At 38.2% G+C, this 20,293-nt stretch overlaps 1 protein-coding gene across 2 annotated transcripts in view; it reads left to right on the top strand.

Moving 5' to 3' along the window:
* serpinh2 (serine (or cysteine) peptidase inhibitor, clade H, member 2) overlaps nt 1-20,293 on the top strand; it is a 76,808-nt gene that overhangs the window by 28,137 nt on the left and 28,378 nt on the right. For both annotated transcript variants that reach the window (XM_058783225.1, XM_058783224.1), the window contains exons 2-3: nt 8,553-8,644; nt 11,199-11,294. The gene's annotated coding sequence lies outside the window, so the exon portion shown is untranslated. The remainder of the gene's footprint in view (nt 1-8,552; nt 8,645-11,198; nt 11,295-20,293) is intronic.

Raw genomic sequence — 20,293 nt, 5'->3', positions numbered from 1 at the left:
AGTTCCAATCTTCAGTACCATTAAATATTTCATTATCATCTAATGTTTATAACATGCACTGCATGGTGGGGAATATACATCTCTATTTGGTTTTTAAGTGTTCATATTTCAGAATCTGCTTCATATCATATCAAGCAACTGTGCTTGCTTTTCAGACTGTGGGATTCTAAATAAGATGAATAAAGCCAATAAATAAATACTGAAAGTGTATTCATGTCTGGTCTTGTATCTGAGGCTGTTCACTATACCATTTATTTTGGAGCATTTCTGCATGAGCATCTGCTTATATCTTGTGATGAAGACTTGAGATTCATCTCCTGCTGTCTGTAATTTCTAAACATGTCATATTATGCATAAGTGAAGACTGCCCCATTTGTGTATGTGAATATTAATGTGGCAAGACAAATGCATATGCATTCTCTGTGTGTAGATTTGAATCTGCTAATGCTTATTTATGTAATTAGTTATGTGATAATCTACTCCTGTGTGTGTGGATTTATGCTTGTGGTGGATATTTCAGTATTTTTATTCATATGCCAAAGTTGCATGCAGAATAAATCAGTATGTGTGTGTGTTTTACAAATTGCAATTGTGCAGCAGGATAAGTGTGTTGTTGTGTGAAGGCCAGATCTTTAATATAGTCGGTGCAGTTGCACTCCTCTTGATGGGTCAATGAAGCCACCGCAGGATCCACAATGAAGCCACTGCTTGAATTGTGATGGAGCAGGAAATAGTTGTGGTTTCGGGGTCAGGCAGTTTAGAGACAGAGAATGACATTGAACAGCAACACTTGAAGAAGCAAGATATGACTAATATTTGTAGTTATGTGTTTTTATTATCTTTCTCTCTCTGTATCTCCCTGTCCACTTTTATAGATAAATGATTTGAATATGTTTAGCTTTTCATCATAAATATTTTTCCTTGAACCAGTTTTTCACTCACTAGTGGTTTGTAAGCATTGATTCATTGCTCTTTTGAATTGTTTCAATGTTGTTAGCTGTTTTATCTTAGCTGTGTTGAGGAAACCACTTTTAGTTAAAAAAAAAAAAGAAGAAGAAAAAAGAAAAGCTAGCCTGGCTGGAGTTTAACTACTTTAAATTGAAAATATCTTGTAGCTTGGAAAGCTACAGTGCAATTCAAAGTAGCTTTTCCAGCACTAGTTAGCCATAAGCCCTATTCGGACGGGACTAGTTTTCTAAACTACGTTTGAGTTTCGATTCTTATCACCTGACGTCTGCGATTTTCATGTACCAATTCGGATGGGACTAACATCTCTGTGTTTATTACAGAGGTGAGAGGGTCTGTTTTGTACATCTGGGCGTTTCAGAGGTCATGCGTTCTGTATGCGTGCATTGCGTGTCATTCGGATTGATTACCATTAGTATAACAGTTTTACTACAAATACCATGGTGAAGCTATAGCTAGTATAGCAAATAAATAGCTTTAGTTTTACTTTAGTTATTTATTTGTAGTAAACCCGTGTTTAATTTCCATAAAGGTGCATAGGCCTATGTAATTAAAACATTATGTAATTGAGTGCAGAAATTAACGCGAGTAATTTTACCTGACGCAGATATTACAATAGCCAGTCTGAATGGTTTACGTGATCTGACTCTTGATTTTATTATTGTTTTTAATTTATTTACTTATTTTTTTCCTTGCTGGGAGGCAAATATATCAAACATGAGCGAGGTAAGAGCGTCTACGGTAATTCACGTTGGCCAAAACACACAAGGAATCTTGTGAAAAAAAATCTTACCGGCAATCACAGACATCGCATTCGGACGGGATTAGTTTTCTCAGAGGATCATTGAGTTTGGTGAAAAACAGTAGGTAATTTGCTCTGGAATTATTACAGAGGTTGTGTGAGAAAAACACAGACATGGCAGATTCGGACGGGATTAAAATCACCAAGTACGTCTGTGAAACACACATTTCTCTAACGACCCCCTGTAAAACTAGTCCTGTCCGAATAGGGCTATATAGCTACTACTGGTCTGAGTATTTCAGAAACCGCTGATCTACTGGGATTTTCATGCACAACGATCTCTAGGGTTTACAGAGAATGGACCGAAAAAGAGAAATTATCCAGTGAGCAGCAGTTCTGTGGGAGAAAATGCCTTGTCGATGCCAGAGGTCAGAGGCGAATGGCCAGACTGGCTTGAGCTGATAGAAAGGCAATAGTAACTCAAACAACCACTTGTTACAACCAAGGTATGCAGAAGAGCATCTCTAATTGCACAACGCGTCGAACCTTGAAGCAGATGGGATACAGCAGCAGAAGACCACTCCGGGTGCCGCTCTTGTCAGCTAAGAACAGGAAACTGAAGCTACAATTCGCACAGGCTCACCAAAATTGGACAATAAAAGATGGGAAAAGGGTTGCCTGGTCTGATGAGTTTCAATTTCTGCTGCGGCATTAGAATGGTACGGTCAGAATTTGGCGTAAACAACATGAAGGCATGGGTCCATCCTGTCTTGCATCAACGGTTCAGGCTGCTGGTGGTGTAATGGTACATGGGATATTTTCTTTGCACACCTTTGGCCCCTTTCCAACTGAACATTTTTTAAACACCACAAACTACCTGAGTATCTTTGCCTACCAGGTCCATCCCTACATGATCACAGTGATGGCTACTTCCAGCAGCGTGCCATGTCACAAAGCTAAAATCATCTCAAAATAGTTTCGTGAACATGACAATGAATTCACTGTACACAAATGGCCTCCACAGTCACCAGATCTCAATCCAGTAGAGCTCTTTTGGGATGTGGTGGAACAGGAGACAAATCTGCGGCAACTGCGTTATGCTATCATGTCAGTTTGCACCAACATTTCTGAGGAATTTTTCCTGCATCTTGTTGAATCTGTGCCACAAAGTATTAAGCCTGAAGGCATATTTTATTAGTTGTGATTGATAGAAATATGACACAAAGTTTGCTACTGAAGAATACAGGAGCTTGTGAAGCACTGAGATTTTAGCAGAAATACATAGGCAGTTGACATGCATAGAATCCTTTAAAATTATAGAATTTAATTAGACCGGTTTTTCTCTGGCACAAAACAATGAAGGTTTTTGAACAAATGGATTGAGTTAGGCTGAGAACATTAAACTTAAACAAATTTTTAAAAACAGTAGAGTGGTGGAACTATGACGTCACTTTGTAGGCTGTTAGCATTATACTGATTCTCTCGACAAAAAGCCCATATGATTTTTCCATAGGCTTTTGGATTAGCAAAAGAAAAAAGCTGTGTGTTCAACCATAGTTCAGATAATCTTCACAAAATAATATAACCTTTATGAATTTTGAAACCTAAATACAAGCACCATAACTTAAAAGCTAAACATAGGCTATAAACGAACTACACCACTTTGCCTTCAATGTCCTGACAACTTTTTCAAACTTATTTTTAGAAACATTAAAAGGATTTACTCTGTGAATTAATTTTAATCCACGTTACATGAACCTTTTAATTTAAACTGGAATAAATACAAAATTTAAGCCCAAACTTAATAAATAGTAAGTAGTTAATATATTAAATAATCATAAAGCGCACATGAAAGCACGTATTTCTGTACATTTTGAAATAAGGTACATTAAAAGCCAATATATCCTTGATTAATATGAATATTTTAGTTAAAAACGTGTCTCCACTTAGTATTCTATAAAATCCTAGTGCATTTAATCTATTAAATAATAGCAGAGTGAGCGAGTTTTTGGATATGGTAAGATTTAATTTATTTTAGTGAATAAAATACCACATTTCAGCTATCATTTTGTTAGGGTGGTTACACAAAATTTTATTTTACCCTTTCTTCTAGAAAATCCTCAGTCTTTCTGCTTTCCAACAGCTTCATGTGACCTAATGTGGCTTTAAGCACTATGCATGATTAAAGTTTCACTTTCACTGTTAGCAAACCGGTAAATGTGTTTACATATAATTACGAGCATCTTCCATCCGAAGACTTTTGGTTGCATTTTGGAGCAAAGCAAAAACATTGTCGAACAACAATATAAAATGCGGGAAGCTATTAATTGGTTATTCTACAATTAATTGGGTAACACTTTACAATAAGGTGTCATTTGTTAACATTAATTAATGTATTAACTAATATGAACAAACAATGAACAATGCATTTATTACACTATTTATTCATCTTTGTTAATGTTAGTTAATGAAAATACAGTTGTTCATTGTTTATTCATGTTAGTTCCCGGTGCATTAACTAATGTTAACAAACACAACTTGTGATTTTAATAATGCATTAGTAAATGCTGAAATGAGCATTAACTAAGATTAATAAATGTTGTAGCACCAGTGGCTTTATAAAGACACCCGTGTAGCACTCTCTGCTTCTGTTTCCTGAGTTGTAGAAGTATTGTTCATTCTTAGTTCATGTTTACTAATGTTGTTAACTAATGTTAACTAATGAACCTTATTGTAAAGTGTTACCATTAATTGTACTACAAAATACTATAAATTGATAAAATGTTTGACGTGATGACGTTTAATGTCTCCGCCAATGTCTGTAGTCCCATTTAGCAACTTGTTAGCAACTGTCTTTTTGAAGAAATGTAACAGTTTAAAAAAATCTTGAGTGGGGTGTAACTGGTGTGTCCACCACTCTGTTGACCCTTTGCAGGGAGCTTGATTGACAGGCGATCTGACCAATCATAACACCAAATTTGCCATTTTGTTAGACTGACAAAGATTAATTTAAACTGGGCCAAACTTGGACTTAAACTTAAAAAAGGGTCTGTATTGACATCTTTCCATGGTTGAAATAAAATACGTTCTGATGTTCATTCCTGTTTATTTTGTAGTTTAAGTAAATATGAAAAGATGATCTGTTCACATGCCGCTTGAACTGAGGCGCTACAGAGATCTTTCACGACACATTAAAGAGCCAAAAAACAGTATTTATTGTTTTAATTTCATAAAAAAAAAAGACCAGTTAATTTCATACCAGAAGTAACCTGCATGTCGGTATGTCGGCATGTTGTCAGTTTCCTATTTGCTCCAAAATGCATGTTTCACTGCATGAGAACATGTGTGGCGTGAGTGCGCCATGGCATGTCCGACATAGCAACAGTAACTAAGGGAGGGGGGGTCTTTGCGATGGGTCAGTTTACATTCAATAAAATCCATAAACCTACAAAAAAACGTAATGTCTGTTTACACAAATAGCCTGCCTTGTTGGCAGAGGCTATTTACACTAACTCCGCCCACCATCATATTGTTGGTCAACACTACAAAAGATTGTCAAACCACAAGTCTAGTGGCGTAGATGGTAAAGCACATATCGTTGTCTTTTTGACGTGATCGACCCGATTCGAATCCGCCTTTTGCCAGACTTTTTTATCTCCATTTTTAAATCTCATATCACGTCAGAAGGACATTTATTTTCAATAAAAAAATGAAGGAAATAATCGAATTGTTGAAAATAAAGTATCGGGTAGGGAGGGCTTTATTATCTCAATAAGGTGGCATCCATTTAATAATTTGAATTAAAATTATCATTTGCACTCAATACGATATAATTGCATACCATTTTATAATGTGCAACAATACAGATGTGTAGATATTTGCCACTATTTGCAATAAGTATTATAGATAGCAGAAAATCCTGCTATTTTAACATAGCGTAAATAGAATCTATTTTTATTTGCACTTAGTGTAAATATCATCTATTGCTATTTGCACTTAGTGTAAATAGTCTCTATCGCTATTTACGCTTAGTGCAAATAGCTGCTGCCAAAAAAAAAAAATATACAATGAATAGCAACATTTAACTAAATGTTTTATTTCAAATGACTTAATGAATTAATCTGTGAATCATTTATTTACATGAACCATTCAGATAATTCAAGGTAGTATAGCTACTAATTTGCTTCTCCAATACTGTTAATTGTTAGCCAATTTTCTTGTCTAGGTATAATTTTTATTTCAAAAATCACTAGCTAATTTTGAATTGTATTGAATCTTTTGTGTCTCTCAGACATATATAATCACATTTTTGGCAGGGAAATATGTGGAAAATGGAGAGAGACAGAGAGTGAGAGCTAAATAGAGATGTGGGGTAATGTGATGTATGTGAAAAAAGAAAAGAAATGGAAGCCGAGGGTGAATGTAAAAAGAGGTTCACCAAAAAAAAAGGGAGAGAGGGGGTATAGGGTATTAGGTGAGAGGAGAGGTAAAATAGTATAAGTGCAGGTTCGTTATCTCCATTAGCACCTGCAAGGCTAACGAGGCTGTCTCTTCGTTACTATGGCAATGGCTTGTCACACAACACACACACCAAACTATATGCTCTTTATCACACTACATTTTCAGCATTTGTGTGTTCTACTTTTGTGTGTAAGAGCCATAAATGAGTTGATCAATAGACAACGGTCGCTTTGTGTGTGTGTGTGTGTGTGTGTGTGTGTGTGTGTGTGTGTGTGTGTGTAACCCCTCATTTTACCCACCTCCTTGTCTAGGCCATCCTTAAAATCACATTGGCAGATACATAGTGCAAAAACCCTGCCCACTCGAACCCTGTTCGGTGGGATCCAGCAGGATTGAGGACTGTGTGTGTGTGTGTGTAAGGGAGACAGCGTGTGTTTTATCTCTTGTAGTTAATGACTGCAGCACAGCTCTACAGATATTGCTTGTGTTGAGTGATCTGTGATTGTCTCCGACCGCTAGCCATTTATCAGAGCTATATGAGAGAGAAATAGACTGCAGAGAGAGAGAGAGACTCCAGATAAGTGATGGCAGAGGTAAGGATAAAGGTAAAAAGAAGTGTAAGTTCATTTCGTCACTGTCCTGTCTGTGGCTGCTTCTGTGGCATTGTGATTGTGGTGTGCACAAATACATAGTGTGTGTAAGAGAGAGACATAATAGTGAGATTTGGGTCCCTTGCAGATGGACCGATACACAGACACACAGCAGGCCTGCTTAATAATTAACAAGGCAAATCTATTATATGAATATTTAATTAGAATCGTTCTTGCACTGTCCTGAAACAGGAGTGCAAGGCTGTGGGAATGTCCGTGTGTGGGACTGTATGTACTGCACATGAGGTACACATTGTGTGTGTCTATGTGGTTGCGTAGTACCGTCAGCCAGACCTGTTCTGACATAAATGGTGTTGAGAAGTTGGGAATTGGAGTGTGTGTGGGTGTGTGTGGGTGTGCGTGTGCGTGTGCGTGTTTATGCTACATTGTAGGGACCAAATCCCCACACAAGGATAGTAAAACCTGAAATTTTTGCTATTGTGTAAAAGATTATTAACAATAGTAAATGGTGTTTATCTGAAAGTGTAACAATGCAAACAGGTTTATGTAAGGGTTAGGTTTGGGTTAGGGGATAAAAAATATCGTTTGGTCAGTATAAAAGTAATAGAAGTCTATGGAAAGACCCCACAATTCACAGAAATAAACGTGTGTGTGTGTGTTTTCAGGTCTGTGTCACTCTTTTATCGTTGTTATATTTATACCTATATTATATTTGCATACCTATACACCAGTCTAACACCAAATATTTAGTAAGTGCATTTATTTCTGGCATTGAATTTATTTTATTTTATTTTATTGTTTTACACCATTACACTGTAATGTTAAGAATTAGTAAAGTTAAGTACATGTTAAGAATATTATGTATTCTTATATTTCACACATTGTAACACCAAATTTAGCAAATGTATTTATAATATTGAATTAATGTTGTGAATATTTTTTTAATTATTAATATTTTATTTTTTACACCATTATACAGTAATACCAAATTTAGCAAATATGTCAATGATATTAATAATAATCATTGAATTATTACAGTTAAATTTAAATTTAATCATTTAGTTTTTACTATTATTTATTTAATTGTTTTATTATTACATACATCTGAATGAAACAGATTAAAAATTGGCAAGACTTCTGTCCATTAGTTGTTGATTGGATAGAGGGAGAAATGAATGTGAGCTTGCAGTCGGATTGGGGCGGGGTTTAAGCATCATTTTACCGGAAGATCCATTTATGACATTTTAATTAAAAATTACAAGTTCAAATTTCTTTTTTAAAATACACATGGATAAATTGGTCACAGTAAGTTCAATAACATGCATTTAGAAAATAGATAGGGTGAATTTTCATTTCATGTTGACTTTAAAAATGAAGGCCATTAAAAATGAAGAATTAATCGCATGCATTGAATTTGACGTCTAGTTTATTTTATTTACATGGTTAGCTGGCAATTAGTAGGTATTTTGGTTATTTTGGTTTTTGTGTTTGTGTATGCATTTATATGTAATTTAGCTCTTTGTACCTTGCCTATGAAACCACTTGAATATGAAAAAGAGAATGAGAGGAAGCAACAAACTCAAGGAGCAAATAAGAGAGAAAGCAAACATTGGAAAATAAAGGAGAAAGAGAGTGTGTGTGTGTGTGTGTGTGTGTGTGTGTGTGTGTGTGCGTGCACTGATGTTCTCATTCCCATGCCACTTTCTCTGTTCCAATATCTGTGAGAATTAGAAACTCACACAACTCTCTCTCTCTCTCTCTCTTTCTGACAGCTCAATGTCAACAGTGACCCAGAGCGAGGGAGGAGAAGGAGAGGTGGAGAAGAAGAGGGGTAGCTAGGGAACAGAATGAGTGAAGGAGAAAGGTGAGCAGCCCGTAATAACACTGCTGTGTTACTTTTGAGCAGTAAAGGATTGCATTTATCAAAGCTGAGCTTGAAGAGGGGAAATATGAAAGATGGAGGAACACAGAGCGAGAACAAGGGAAGTGACTTAATAATTGCATTCTGGGAAGTCGGAGATATATTGCGTGTATTTCATACCGAACGCATGTTTACATACTTTTTTGGACCAGATTTATAACCTCGCACATAGTTTATAGCAAACAAACATGCTCAGGTGAAAAATGGCTTTGTGAATTATTCATCAAGGAAAGTCACTCGATGACAATTTACGATTTTGAGGTATGTATCCGCCATTGTAGATGAGACCTCCCATATTTTCTGCCATCTAGTCACATTTTCGATCAATCCCGTGCTCATGTGCTCATGTTTATGTGTGTTTACCATGGCTTCTCGGCACCTGTGTCTCAGCCCTCCAGATGTGTGCGTTTTTGTACGTGACATGGAAATGAACGTCTTTATTCCGAGACGCAATGATTTCAACTTCGTCACATGACACCTGCCGTAACCAATCAGCGTCGTGCTACAAACAACTGCGCTCTTGAAGTATGTCTGGGTGTCGTAGACAGTGTTTGATTTGAATTTGAATTTAAAATATCGGCCTCATTACGATTTTCATTATCTAATCAATTATTCATGAGTTAGGCAAACGAAATGGCTTAGACGCTCAGCGAGCACTCGAAGAGGGCGATTGGCCTTGAACTTGATTTTCGCTTGATTTTGCATTTTGCATCGTTCTCTCCCTCTCGCTCTGTTTTTTTTTTTTTTTTTTGCTCTGTTTTCACTGTCTCTCTTCAAAATTTTCTTTCTACAAAATGAAAAGTGCATGAGAGTCCCAGGGGTGCGCTTTCCCCAGCTTTCAAAAACTTATTCCGTGCCACGTTCAGTCAAGAAAAAGCAAGTAAAACGGGGAAAGAAGGAGAGACAGAGGTAGAGAGAGATTGGTGAAGGAAATCAGGGTATGTGCAACACAGAGCAATGGATGACAGCAAAACAGAAGGGAAGATGGAGGGTTGGCAGATGGAGGGATATGAGAGCTTTGGGACTCTGAGAGAGAGTGAGAGGGAGAGAGAGAATACGCGACCAGAAGTATCATGCCCATTCAAACTGAGGGGACACATGCAAAGTGGATTATAAATGCAACACAATTCATGCAATATATATAACTGGTAATTTAGTTGCACAATTATTGTAGGTAAAATGTGTTTATCTAGAACACTGTGACAGAAATTTCTACATTTGCAGATTTGCATTTGCATAATTTTTGCTTGGTTTGTTTAAAAAACAATTATATACTATAATGGGATTTGAACCCTGGTTTCCTGGTTTCCTTGCTTGCTAAGTGAAAACCGTACCGCTTAATGAATGCGTCATATATGATGCATTTCTACATTCTTAAAGAGTTTTTGGCTTTTAGTTTATGTCTTTGAGTTTTAAGACTATGTATGGTGTTCAAATATTTGGGGTCAGTATTTTATATTTTTCAAGAAATTAAAATGTATTTATTTATTTATTAGGAAACATTAAATTCATAACAGTGACATATATGTGACTCTGGACCACAAAACCAGTCTTAAGTCGCTGGGGTATAATTGTAGCAATAGCCAAAAATACACTGTATAGGTCAAAATTATAGATTTTTCTTTTATGCCAAAAATCATTAGTATATTAAGTAAAGATCATATTCCATGAAGATATTTTGTAAATTTACTACTGTAAATATATGAAAACGTTATTTTTGATTGGTAATATGCATTGCTTAAGAATTCATTTGGACAACTTTAAAGGCGATTTTCTCAATATTTAGATTTTTTTGCACCCTCAGATTCCAGATTTTCAAATAGGTGTATCTCGGCCAAATATTGTCCTAACAAACCATACACCAATGGAAAGCTTATTTATTCAGCTTTCAGATGATGTATAAATCTCAATTTCGAAAAATTGACACTTAAGATTGGTTTTGTGGTCCAGGGTCACATATTGTATAAAGAAATCCTGAAAAAATATGTCAGAGTTAACACATAATTAAGCAGCCGCATAACCATTTTCAACTGTGATAATAAGAAATGTTCATTGAGCACCAAATCAACATATTTCTAATGATTTTGGAAGGATCATTTGACACTGAAGACTGGAGTAATGGCTGCTAAAAATTGCCATCACAGTAATGAATTACATTATAAAATATATAAAAATGGAAAGCGGTTATTTTAAACTGTAATAATATTACTGTTATACCTTATTTGAATCAAATAAATTCAGCCTTAGTGTGAGCATAAGAGACTTATTTAAAAAAAAAAAAAAAAACTAAAAATGTTACCAACCCCAAACATATGACTGGTTGTGTATAAAGCATGCATTTAAAATATCAAATTATTCTTCTATTCAGGAAAACAGACCAAAAATGTTGATAAATCCTCTTGTCCAGATGCTCTGAGAGTGTTGCTCCATCTAAGGCCAATGGACTAGTAAATGTGATGACTCTTTTGATACAGTATTTACATTTTCTGTTTCATAGGAAAAAATGTCAATACAGGAAAGAAAACTAAACTCATCAAGTGGTCTTTAAAAAGTGAACCAGGACTGCCACTGGTGTCCCCCTCAGAAACAACAGGTGCGTGACATTCCTGACAGCCACAGTAATAGTAGCTTCTCATCATATTGTGATGGTACAATGAAAAGAACGGACAAATGGACAGAGAAAAAAGCGCTCTTCAGGCATATCTCATTCAACATGACAGCTTTCCAAGAGGAAATTATGTTTAAATAAAATCTTTTTCTTTCCCGCTCAGCCTCAGGAAGATAAATAAGGAAACGTAATGAGAAAAGTTTGTGCAGGAGAAGAAAAGCCATTGTGTCTGTATATTACCGGCCACAAATTACGGCCGGTAAAACACCTCTTTGCTCCAGCTCCCCCTCACCAGCCATCCTCTGCCTGAGCAAAGATAAACACAGGCCCTAGATGGAGGGTAAAAAAAGAATCCAAATGAAACAAATGACCTCTTATTTTCATTTCATTCAACCCTCCCCCCCAACTCACTCCTGCTCTTCCTTTCTCTCTTTCTGCTCTCGCTAATGGTTATTTGCCTTGGTGGAAAGGGTACAGTGTTCTCAAAGAGGAGAAAAGAAACTCTCCATGTGAGAGAAAGAAAGAGAGGGAGAACGAGGGAGTGGAGGGGAGAGGGGGTGGGGGGGAGAAAAAAAGCAGAAAAATATTTCATTTAGATCCATTTTCATCCCCAGCAACACAGATCCCCTTCCTCTGGCTACAATAAAAGAAAAAAGACAGAGAAAGAGAAGGGGGGAAAGAGATACAGGAGGGGTGAAAAAGAGAATTACATGTCAATATTTGTTCCCTTTGGCTCCTCGGATAAGGGCTGATACATTACCTAGAACCTCTCCCTGTAAACCAATTCAATAACGGCGAGGTTTGCTGAGGATCACAGTGACTCAGGGGGCAGCGCGGAGAAACAACAAGAAATGGAAGCGAACAAGTGGGGAGACGAAGAGATGAGTTGAATCTGGCTTAAGTGAGAGAGAACGAAAAAGAGAGGGTCAAAGCAACCAAAATCACTACTGCAACCAAAGAGATAGACAACATTAAAGGCCTTTGTTTCTGCCACCAAATGTTTCGATAAACATGCAAAAGCACTTGCATGTTTACTCATTTGTACTAGTCATCATTAGAAGCTGTTGAATAGTTGAATCAGTGTTAATATGTAAATTAGTCATCGCACTAATCTTAGAGGTCTCAGGGTGGTGTATATATACCTCATTTTATATAGATTAGTATACTTTTAATTAATATTTTATTGTAGTTATTGTTTTTGCGTTTTTTAATATACACTACTGTTCAAAAGTTTGGAGTGAATAAGATTTTTATGCAATCAAAATACAGTAAAAAGCTGTTTCTAAAATGTAATTTGTTCCTGTTATAGTCAAAGCCAAATTTACCAGTCATTACTCAAGTCTTCAGTGTGATCCTTCAGAAATCATTCTAATATGATGATTTGGGGGGCATTATCAATGTTGAAAACAGTTGTGCTGCTTCATATTTTTTGCAAAAGCCATGCTTTTTTTTTTTTTTTTCAGGATTTATTGATGAATAGAATTCTTGCTGGGAAAAATAAAAACATTACAGAACCCAAACTTTTGAACGATAGTATATATAGTGTGAAATATGTATATAGTGTGAAATGTACTTACAGTATATTTTTCCCTGTCTGATTCCTTTCACAGCTCAGGGTCATTGCTATTTAAGGGTTTTTCAACCATCAACCAAGCAGAATTGTTCAATTTAATAAGTCACAACATCACAAGTCACAAAAAAAAAAAAAAAAAGAAGTGGTCCCTTGACCACTGTTATCATTGTTAGCTTTCTCCAAGTATTACAAGCCTTCTTTCTCAACACAGACCAAAAGCAGTAGTAGAACTAACTAACTGGGATATTTAAGTACATCATTAAAATGATTCCAGATCCAACAAAGGCTTTAATCAGAAATAACTTCATCTGATCCATCTGTGAGTTCATTAATGAAAGAGTGGTCATCACCTTCAGCAGATATTTTCTTCTTCATACCCTCACTGACTGTGTAGGAGAAGCATCATCGCTCGTAAAGAGAGCCGTTACTTTAACGACTGATGAACCTAAAGATGTACGATGGCTGTTGTGCTTGCGCACTCAAGTTAATTATGTTGTTTGTGGGTCTCATATGGTCTCATGTTAATCCAGATGGTTTCTGAAATAAGACCGCGATGCTTTAGAAATGCTAAATGAACTTTGTCTTCGCACATTTAGTTTGATTAATAGTGTTGTTGTTATTGAGTCTGGGGCCGGTGAGAGACTCAGGTGGAAGGGTTGTGATCCTGTCTCCTACCTTCATCACCTGTCCATCAGACACAAAGTAGGCTGGGACTGGCTGCGTCGGGCTGTCCGTCAGCCTTAGAGGGAGGGTCATGGATAATGATAGCACCCCATCTGGCCATGAAGATGACATCACGACGAGCTGATTGGGGTGAAAGTCCAAGTACGCCCACTTTTTCCTCTTCAATCCAAGACATATGAAGCGAAACTCTGGCACGTGCGTATGTATGTGTGCTATGACATGTTGTTTGAGGGAGACAGATGGGATCCACTCACTTATACTCACGCTGACGCTCGCTCGCGCCAGCCTCTGCCCCATTTCACCCTCGGCTCCCCATGATTCTGGCAAGGTCATGACCTCTATAACCCTTGACTTTAACAGACTGGACAAGCATATGGAGGTAACTCGGGGGAAATAAAGTTTTGTGCGCACACACTCCACGGTTATCTCAGCAAAACTTCATTTTCCATTAAACAACTCACTCCCGACACGATTCGGTGTTGTCCGCTCTCATAAACGTCCCATCAGTCGACAGAGATCAACAGCAGTTAACTCCATCCCGATTTGCGCATCAGTAACGGATCCGGGGGCCCGCGGGCGAACGCGCCGCTGCCCTCACCTGTGCGCATTAACATTCTAATGCCACCCGCATTGATGTCTGCATTCATTAAGACGAGAGCGCTCAGGGCTGCCATGTGCGCGCGATACAAGAACACCAATCTGTCATACAGAGTAATGGCTGTTGCTACTGTCAGCGAACACGTGCGCACACCAATCCCAGACACACGTTTGGTGACTCCTGCGGTGTTCACTTCCATCTTGATCAAAGCGATAACGGTGCTTCTTAATGTCTCACCTCATTGAGATTCTATCAGTCTATCAGTCACTGGCCTCACAACACACACGCTTTCAACCTGAGGAATGGCATTCTCATTAAGATACATCAGATACGGAGACTCCTGAACTGAGCGCGTGGCTTATGGCAACTCATTTCCACCAGCTCTCATAAACGTCCTATTAAAACAGATCTCTTCTTATTTTCCACCTGTATGTATTAATGTCGAAATGATTTGCATTTGTACTGGTATACGTATCGGTAAATATGCATAATGGAATCAGTTTGTGTGTGCGCTTGTTTAGCCGTGGCCCAAAGCCTCACCCGCTGTCAGTAATGACAGGCACAGCGTAATTAGCCTGGGGTAAACAATTAACACAGGAGATCCATTCTGATGCAAATGACCAAACCCCAGCAGAACCAGACACAATGCCGCCTCAATGCATTTAGAGTCATTATGATCACCTTCCAGGTTGGCGAAGCACACACCATTCGGTTTGTGTGTGTGCGCGCGCGCGTGCCGGCGCATTGTGTTTGTTATTTATTGTTATTTCTGGAGCTCGGTCCTCTGTTTGCCGGTCTCATTAAGGTTTAGGGTAAATGTTTTTTAATAATGGCGCTCAGGTAAGCTGTATGGAAATTTCCATCAAATTGGAGGCCGAAAAGACATTAACGGGCAAAGATGGTGGCGCGTGGGTGCGAAACTCAGCCTTCAATCACACAGCTGTTTCTCTGTAATCACACTCATCATTGTTCTTCTTCCTTCCTCTCTCCTCCACCGTTGTCTTTCGTTCTCCATACTGTCATACCTCTAAATTAGCACCACTGCAGCCGCCATTTGCTGTCCGTTCTGCTTTTCAATTACCTCTGTGTTTTTAATTTACTCTCTGGATTTAATTTTGAAAATCATAGATTGATTGTCATAAATGGAGCTATTTATTTTTCTGTGATGAGACGTGGAAGTGCATTATGGGATTGATTTTAAGGCACACATTAATGTCTTCATTCACTGTGTCACTTAAACACTTATTTTTCTATTACGCTTCGCATTTGTATTTTACGCACAGAGTGAGTTGGGTGTAAGTTTAGATATATATTTCTATGCACTGTTGAGTCATCTGTAATGTTTTTTGTGTTCATCCATTTTGAAAAGCTTTTAAGGTCATCTGTGCAAATGCACACGGGAATAGAGTTTCGCGTAATGGCAGCACTTATTCACTTAATCGAGATCATACGATACAATTTTTTTTCCTCCCGGAACAAAACTCTCCGTCTCTTCGAAGAGAGAGAAAAAAAAAATTGTTCCTCTCCTCTAAGAATAATTGAGGCGATAGTGAACACAGTTGCTAATTAATCATGCAGTAGCTGAAAATTGAGGTGAAAGAGAAAAAGATGAGAGGAGAGGGAGAGAGATGAGAGACATCTAGAAATGAGAGGAGAGGGCAAGAGTGGATGAGTGCAGGTCACATGGGGAGGGAGAACGTAAAAAAAACATGGTCATAAAGAAAACAATGGAACAAGATGGAGACATGGTTTGAGACAAAGATTGGTACATTATAGATCCATTATTGTAATAATAGATAAGAGGTGCTTTTAAAACATTACTGTTTACACAATGACGGCAGTAACATTACTAAAAGTAGCAAAGCTTTCAGATTAACTACATTTATCAATAGCCAGATAGTAGTGTCACTATAGTTTTTCAAATCGTGTAGCTTTTTAGTATTGAAGCTATTTTATTAGCTTTCTTGACAATATTTCAATATTAAGACGGGAACAATATTCTGTCATGTTTATTTTGAGAATGAAAGGCTCTTTTGAATCGGTTCTTTTCAGGCAACTGATATAATTTATATACTGTGTTCAAAGGTTTGGGATCGGAAGGAATTTTATTTGTATTTTTTTATGCACACCATGGGGCCATTCACACAGACTGCATTTTTCCATTATTTGTTCTATATAAACACGCTAGATGGACGTGTCTGACCATTGTTAAAAGAAGTTCAACTTTTAAATAATGTGTCTCAAGACATAGTGTTTTTTCCCCATTCCACTGCCCGAGTCTTGCATTTTTTCAAGAAAAACACGATCTGAATGCCCTACAAGGCTGCATTTATTTGTAAAAAACAGTAAAAATAGTAATATGGCGAAATAATATTGCAATTTACAATAGCAGTTTTGTATTTTAATAGATTTTAAAATGTAATTTATTCCTGTAATGACAAAACTTAATTTTTCATCAGCCATTACTTCACATAATCCTTCAGAAATTTTATTTTTTACTATAAAAATATTAAAAACAGTTGAAACTGTGATTACATTTTTTAGGATTCTTTGATGAGTACAAAGGTCAAAAGAACAGCATTCATTTAAAGTACAAATCTTCTGTAAGATTATAAATATCTTCGTTGTCATTTTTGATGCATCCTTGCTGAAGGAAAGTATTAATTTCTTTAAAAAAAAACCTTTTGAACAGTAGTGCGTGTCAAACTCTGTCTGCTTATCGAAGCAGTCTTGTCAAGTTGTGGCTCAACCAATACTTTAAGGTTTGGATGACACCACTGTACCTGTTTGTCCAACAATGGCAGACGAGGCAGGGCAGAATAGACTCTTAAGAGGATTTGAGACCCTTTCAGACCTTCTAAACACTTTGAGGTTTTCTGGGTGAAGAGAGGTGAAATGGCTTGTCATGTTCAGTCTCTCGCTCTCTCAGGAGAGCATGTTTTATTTTATATTTGTAGGACAAAGGTCCATTCTCTTGGAGTTCTGCTAAAATTACCCTCTTAGCGTCCAACAGCCCCTCATTATCTCTCCATCTATCCTCCATTCATCCATCCCCCTCCATTTTCGCCATTCTATTCATCTCTGCTGTCCTCAAGTCCATCTAATTCTCTCCATTTATTCTTCCTTAGTTCTACTCTTCTCTCCATTATTCCTCCATCCTCTTCTCTTTCTGCTCTGTTCATCATCCCACCTCCTGTAATGTCCTTTTCCCGCTCTCGTACGCCATCATTCCCAATCTCTGTGACCTCCTCTTTCCCTTTCTCCTCTCATCCTCATCCACTCTTCATCCCTGCCTGTGCAGCCCACTCCAAATTGGAGAGGGCTGGTTTCCTCTAATTAAAATCTTTAATCAGACTCCTAATTAGCCTAACCAGAGCCTTGTAAATCATTTCCGCCTCTTGCCTCTCCTACAGACCCAGACCAAGATCCCTTTTGAAAGCGTTTGTCCCGCTGTAATGCAGCTAAATGAAAGCGAACTGCTGCAGAGGGATGGATATGATGGAGAAAGAGGAAGACACGGGAACGTGCCCTCATTCATTGTTCTGGGTGGGTTTCCTGTGATTGGCACACTGGTGTGATCTGTACGGTCTCTAATGTGGTTTTAAGCTTTATGAAGTCATTCTGTATTGATGGCAGAGGCTGGTGGTTTTTCACCGTAGCCATGTTTATCTAAATCTAGGACATCATATATATGAATGGTCACTGCAGGTTTTTAGCACTTTAGAACGAGAAATAGATAGTGGTCCTTGTAAAAAAAAAAAAATCATTTTAGTGTATCTTCAGACTTCACAGCTCTATATCAAGTAGTTCATCACAGGCTTGTGTGACACCATAATATTAATCCCCTGTGTTCCTTACAATCGTTTTAGAACTTGTTCCCTGTGGTTGTGAGTAATAACCATCAATCAGGTATCTCGGAAATCCTCTTCACAAATAGTTTTTTTTTATATATATATATTCTTCATTTATATATTATTCTTTCTTTCTTTATATTTTATGTGTTTGAATTTATTTTAATTTTTTTTATTGTATTATTTTCTATTATATATTTATATATTTAATTCAAAGATGTTTGTTGGCTTTCAATTTTGTGTTTATTCTTTCGGTAATTTGTATGCTATTTGTTATTTACACAAATTACTATATTAAAGGTAAGCAGAATGTATAGAATATACTTTGTATGTGCAGTAAATTGTATGTCATTTTTACTCTCATTTTTAATGAAATTTTCTTTCCATTTTATGTATTTATTCTTTCTGTACATAACATACACATTTTAAATGTACATTATTTTCACTAGCGAGTGGCTAGACTAGCACTAGGAAGCAAGGAAATCTAAGTTGCATGGAAATTCATAGTGGCCTAAGTTTATCTTTTCAGCAAAGTAAATGGATGGATGGCTGAATGAATGTCCTTTACTGATCCCTAAAGGGAAATTCGGGAAGGTGAGCTGTTGAATTCACTACATTCTTCTATTACCTCACCGCAGTGAGCTCTTCACCGCTCAGCCCTGTCAGCTCCCTTTACTAATTAAGCTACACACAGACTGAGTCTCCATAGCTAACCTGCCTCGAGGCTAAAACTTTATATGACTAACCTCTGCTTCCACACCATCTTTCACATGAATCCAAGCCACGGGTCGTCCCTTAAATCCGCCCGAATAATCGAACTCCCGTGTGACTGGGGCTAATGTACACAGTGAATGACCTTTGCCACTGTTAATGGTTTAATGTCTGGGTTTAGTCGTGGTGGATGTGGAACAAGAAACGTAATGAACTCCCCAGCATTATTAGCCGTGGCTGATTACTCAGCACAGCTGGATGGGGACATGATGGAAACGCAGCCTTGTTTTCCTCGCTCTCGCTTCTCGCTCTTGTTTTATGAGCTTCTGCCTAATGCCCCCAAAACACACTTACAGTCTCGTCTCCACGGTAGCTGAAGTCATTATTTGGATAAATGATATCACCTGTTGATTTTCTCCAGACCCTCGAAGGCTCATATCTCTTCTTCTGCTCCTTTCTTTTGTCTCTCGTACTCTTCTCCTTTCCCGAGCCGCAGGCCTGGTATTTTTAGGGCCGTGTGAAGGGGTGAAAGCATCGAGCACTTTTTCTCTCATCTCTCCATTTTAATCCCTGAGTGATGGCTGAAATGTGCGAGGCCCAGAAATGACTGTCTCTCCTCGCCTGCGGGCATGAGCCATCAGTCACCTCACTACAGACTAAAACAGCACAATTCCTCTCCAACCTGCCTACGGAGCACACCCCGGAGGTGTGTACATGCATGACTGTTGTGTAGTAGTGTATGCGGGCTGCATTATGCCAAAAATTAAGAGCACTTCCTTTGTGCTGCTCGCAAAACACCGCCGGGCTAAATGGCGCATTATGTGTCTTTCACTTTTTCACCCTCGCTTTTCACAACGACCATATTGGTTGTACTTACTCACCTCTTTGAGCCAAAAACGAACACGCTCCTATCGCATCACGGAAACACACACACACACGCTCGTGTAATGCATAATGCATTGTGCTGTAGCCGTTTCAGCGTCGTCCCCCCCCTCTGCACGCCCAGTCTGTTCCAGGCTATCAGACATGACAGTGCCAGCTGGGCTCCTGGCAGCAGCCGAGCAGGGAGGAGGAGAAAGAGAGAGAATCCAAGAGAGAAAGAGAGATGGAGACACAGCAGGACAATGTGAAGAAAGGATGCAGGGGGGGAGGCGGTGGGAGGCACGGTTTGCAGCGCTCCGGCGTCTGTTCCGTTCCCCGCTGATCTAAGACGTGTTGCAGAACCGTGCCGGTCGGATTTTTTTGGGACGGAAAGCCCCTCTGGGTTGAGCAGTGTTCAGTTTATATAAAGACAGCTGTCAGCACAGGAGTGTGTGCCACTTCCAAACACTCCACTCATCGCTGACTCACTCTGAGCAATTAACTGCTCCAGTTAACCTCGCTTCTGTTGATAGAGTAGAGAGAGAGAGAGAGAGGGAAAAACAGTATCTGAGTGTATCTGTTTGAGCAAATCACCATGTGTGTTCAAGAAAGTGTGAGAACTGAAGAAAGTCTGTGTGCGTGGCTGTCCATCTGTCTGGGAAGGTGTGCCTGTTTAAACCAGCATGTGAGCTTTAAAGCAGCATGT

This window comes from Onychostoma macrolepis, chromosome 07, assembly GCF_012432095.1.
Source record: "Onychostoma macrolepis isolate SWU-2019 chromosome 07, ASM1243209v1, whole genome shotgun sequence".
Lineage (NCBI taxonomy): Eukaryota > Metazoa > Chordata > Actinopteri > Cypriniformes > Cyprinidae > Onychostoma > Onychostoma macrolepis.
This window is presented reverse-complemented; position numbering and strand designations above follow the sequence as displayed.